Genomic DNA, 5,000 nt, shown 5'->3' on the forward strand with positions numbered 1-5,000 from the left:
CGGGTGGACTCTTGGAATAAACGTCCAAGTCCCGACTTGCCACCTCCTACTACTGTGCAGATACCCCGCCAACCCCCAGCCACCCGAATGACAAGCGTCCGATCAGCGGGACGAATTTGACAACTCTGGCCGGACCTCTGGAACTCCATCCCGGGTAACCGGGGCAAATTTTTCCGCTTGATCGCCCTTCCACTGGTTAACCATTTGCCCTTTCGGACTTAGTCTCTGGACATTATTCGACGGATTTTCTGGTTAACCATTTGCCCTTTCGGACTTAGTCTCTGGGCATTATTTTCGACTTTTTGGTTAATGATTTCACACTTTTTACTTACTTTTGCGCTTTTTGGTTAATGATTACTCTGCTTACTGGTTAATTATTTGCCCTTTCGGACTTAGTCTCTGGACATTATTTTCGAGTTTTTGGTTAATGATTTCACACTTTTAACATATTTTTGCGCTTTTTGGTTAATGATTACTCTGCTTACTGGTTAACCATTTGCCCTTTCGGACTTAGTCTCTGCACATTATTTTCGACTTTTTGGTTAATGATTTCACACTTTTAACATATTTTTGCGCTTTTTGGTTAATGATTTCATACTTTTTACTTACTTTTGCGCCTTTTGGTTAATGATTACTCTGCTTACTGGTTAACCATTTGCCCTTTCGGACTTAGTCTCTGGACATTATTTTCGAGTTTTTGGTTAATGATTTCACACTTTTTACTTACTTTTGCGATTTTTGGTTAATGATTACTCTGCTTACTGGTTAACCATTTGCCCTTTCGGACTTAGTCTCTGGACATTGTTTTCGACATTTTGGTTAATGATTTCACACTTTTAACTTAATTTTGCGATTTTTGGTTAATGATTACTCTGCTTACTGGTTAACCATTTGCCCTTTCGGACTTAGTCTCTGGACATTGTTTTCGACATTTTGGTTAATGATTTCACACTTTTAACTTAATTTTGTGCTTTTTGGTTAATGATTTCATACTTTTTACTTACTTTTGCGATTTTTGGTTAATGATTACTCTGCTTACTGGTTAACCATTTGCCCTTTCGGACTTAGTCTCTGGACATTATTTTTGGGTTTTTGGTTAATGATTTCACACTTTTTACTTACTTTTGCCCTTTTTGGTTACTGATTACTCTGCTTACTGGTTAACCATTTGCCCTTTCGGACTTAGTCTCTGGACATTATTTTCGAGTTTTTGGTTAATGATTTCACACTTTTAACATATTTTTGCGCTTTTTGGTTACTGATTTCATACTTTTTACTTACTTTTGCGCCTTTTGGTTAATGATTACTCTGCTTACTGGTTAACCATTTGCCCTTTCGGACTTAGTCTCTGGACATTATTTTCGAGTTTTTGGTTAATGATTTCACACTTTTTACTTACTTTTGCGATTTTTGGTTAATGATTACTCTGCTTACTGGTTAACCATTTGCCCTTTCGGACTTAGTCTCTGGAGATTATTTTCGAGTTTTTGGTTAATGATTTCACACTTTTTACTTACTTTTGCGATTTTTGGTTAATGATTACTCTGCTTACTGGTTAACCATTTGCCCTTTCGGACTTAGTCTCTGGAGATTATTTTCGAGTTTTTGGTTAATGATTTCACACTTTTTACTTACTTTTGCGATTTTTGGTTAATGATTACTCTGCTTACTGGTTAACCATTTGCCCTTTTGGACTTAGTCTCTGGACATTATTTTCGGGTTTTTGGTTAATGATTTCACACTTTTTACTTACTTTTGCGATTTTTGGTTAATGATGACTCTGCTTACTGGTTAACCATTTGCCCTTTCGCACTTAGTCTCTGGAGATTATTTTCGACTTTTTGGTTAATGATTTCACACTTTTAACTTAATTTTGTGCTTTTTGGTTAATGATTTCATACTTTTTACTTACTTTTGCCCTTTTTGGTTAATGATTACTCTGCTTACTGGTTAACCATTTGCCCTTTCGGACTTGGTCTCTGGACATTATTTTCGAGTTTTTGGTTAATGATTTCACACTTTTTACTTACTTTTGCGATTTTTGGTTAATGATTACTCTGCTTACTGGTTAATTATTTGCCCTTTCGGACTTAGTCTCTGCACATTATTTTCGAGTTTTTGGTTAATGATTTCACACTTTTAACATATTTTTGCGCTTTTTGGTTACTGATTTCATACTTTTTACTTACTTTTGCGCCTTTTGGTTAATGATTACTCTGCTTACTGGTTAACCATTTGCCCTTTCGGACTTAGTCTCTGCACATTATTTTCGACTTTTTGGTTAATGATTTCACACTTTTAACATATTTTTGCGCTTTTTGGTTAATGATTTCATACTTTTTACTTACTTTTGCGCCTTTTGGTTAATGATTACTCTGCTTACTGGTTAACCATTTGCCCTTTCGGACTTAGTCTCTGGACATTGTTTTCGACATTTTGGTTAATGATTTCACACTTTTAACTTAATTTTGTGCTTTTTGGTTAATGATTTCATACTTTTTACTTACTTTTGCCCTTTTTGGTTAATGATTACTCTGCTTACTGGTTAACCATTTGCCCTTTCGGACTTAGTCTCTGGAGATTATTTTCGAGTTTTTGGTTAATGATTTCACACTTTTTACTTACTTTTGCGATTTTTGGTTAATGATTTCACACTTTTTACTTACTTTTGCGATTTTTGGTTAATGATGACTCTGCTTACTGGTTAACCATTTGCCCTTTCGGACTTAGTCTCTGCACATTATTTTCGAGTTTTTGGTTAATGATTTCACACTTTTTACTTACTTTTGCGATTTTTGGTTAATGATTTCATACTTTTTACTTACTTTTGCGATTTTTGGTTAATGATGACTCTGCTTACTGGTTAATTATTTGTACTTTCGGACTTGGTCTCTGGACATTATTTTCGACTTTTTGGTTAATGATTTCACACTTTTAACATAATGATTACTCTGCTTGCTTGTTACTGATTTCCCCTTTCGGACTTGATCTCTGGCCGTTCTTTTCGACCTTTTTGGATCAGGTTTCCACACTCTGAAATTATTTTGGGCTCACTGATTAGGCGAGATCAAGGGGGCATGCCTGGGCACTTTGGGCTCAGTTTGGGAAGGCGGCGTCCGTGTGCTCCTCCGCCCTTCCCGCACTTGCGGCTAGGTTTGCCAAACTGCGCTGACCCGCAGCCCTGCCTTTTTGCCCACGGCACGGAACGACTCAAGTCTGGCTCCGTTCCAGGCCGTTGCCTCCGGCTGCCCGCCGTCCGGCCGGCCTGGGACGTACCCCGGCTGACGGCGCCGGAGCCCCTCTAGCAGCCACCGGTGCCGCGGGCCAATGGGTCCGGGCGTTCCGGAGCTATCGGTGGGGAAGTGCTCTCCCCTTTTCCTGACGCCGTTCGCCCGAGCAGAGGTGCAGCCTGACGGGACTGCTGTCGCCTTCCGCGGCGCACCGGCCCCTTTCACCTGCCGTCGACCGCGCGGAGCTCGGACCTTCCTCCCCGAAGTTATGGCCCCGGCGCCGGAGGGTTCCCGGGGCCGGGCATTCAGCGGGGTGAGTCTTCACCTTCCCGGTCAGCCTGCGGGGTCGGTGCGCCGGCACTCGACGCGGGAGGGTCCCCTCTTTCCGTAGAGCCCCGCCCGGTGCCGATCGGCCGGCGGATTGCGGAGCGAACCGCGCCTGACCGACGGGCCTCGGAAACCCGTTGCAGTCGACGGGGGGGAACCGGACAGCGGGACGAGGTGCCGATTCCACCCGCAGATTCGATCCCGAAATCCCGCGGGATTCGGCGGTCCGACCCGACAGATTCAAACGTCGCCCGGGCGGCCCCCAGCGGTCGGGCCGGCCTGGTTCCGCCACCGCCCGATGCCCCTCGCCCCCGGCTACCGCCGACCGCGCCGACCGAGGGAATGCGGCCGGACGTCCGGCGGCAATCGGCCGGAAAGCGGTATGGCCATTTCCTACTGTCCCTCGGACGGGCAGAGGGGCGGCGCCGGGGCACTCGCGGACCAGGCCGCGCCCCTCCGAGCCCTACCGCCTGCCGTCGACCGCGCGGGGATCGGACCTCCCTCCCCGAAGTTATGGCCCCGGAGCCGGAGGGTAGCCGGGGCCGGGCATTCAGCGGGGTGAGTCTTCACCTTCCCGGTCAGCCTGCGGGGTCGGTGCGCCGGCACTCGACGCGGGAGGGTCCCCTCTTTCCGTAGAGCCCCGCCCGGTGCCGATCGGCCGGCGGATTGCGGAGCGAACCGCGCCTGACCGACGGGCCTCGGAAACCCGTTGCAGTCGACGGGGGGGGGGGAACCGGACAGCGGGACGAGGTGCCGATTCCACCCGCAGATTCGATCCCGAAATCCCGCGGGATTCGGCGGTCCGACCCGACAGATTCAAACGTCGCCCGGGCGGCCCCCAGCGGTCGGGCCGGCCTGGTTCCGCCACCGCCCGATGCCCCTCGCCCCCGGCTACCGCCGGCCGCGCAGACCGAGCGAATGCGGCCGGACGTCCGGCGGCAATCGGCCGGAAAGCGGTATGGCCATTTCCTACTGTCCCTCGGACGGGCAGAGGGGCGGCGCCGGGGCACTCGCGGACCAGGCCGCGCCCCTCCGAGCCCTACCGCCTGCCGTCGACCGCGCGGGGATCGGACCCTCCTCGCCGAAGTTATGGAGGTAAGACCGGGAGGCTGCCCAGGGTCGGGACTTCAACCGGCTGCCGCCACCCTTTCCCGCCTGTCCCACGGGCTCGGAGATCCAGGCCCTGCAAAGACCCTCCGGTCGCCACCCGACAGGTGCTTTACCGGAGAAATCGTAAACCGGCGTCAGGGCCGGACCTGTCCCGCAGAGGGCAGCCTGCGCCCTTATGCTTTCCCTTTTGCTTTGGCCCCGCAGTAGCAAATGGTTCACCGATAAGTCGGGAACCCACACGCCCGGCCCCACCCGCCCATCCTTCCGCAATGCATCGCCTAGACACACGCACCAAGGGCGCTCTCCTTCCCCCGCCTCCCACATCCCACAGGA

Source organism: Heterodontus francisci, unplaced genomic scaffold, assembly GCF_036365525.1.
Source record: "Heterodontus francisci isolate sHetFra1 unplaced genomic scaffold, sHetFra1.hap1 HAP1_SCAFFOLD_2015, whole genome shotgun sequence".
Taxonomy (NCBI): Eukaryota; Metazoa; Chordata; class Chondrichthyes; order Heterodontiformes; family Heterodontidae; genus Heterodontus; species Heterodontus francisci.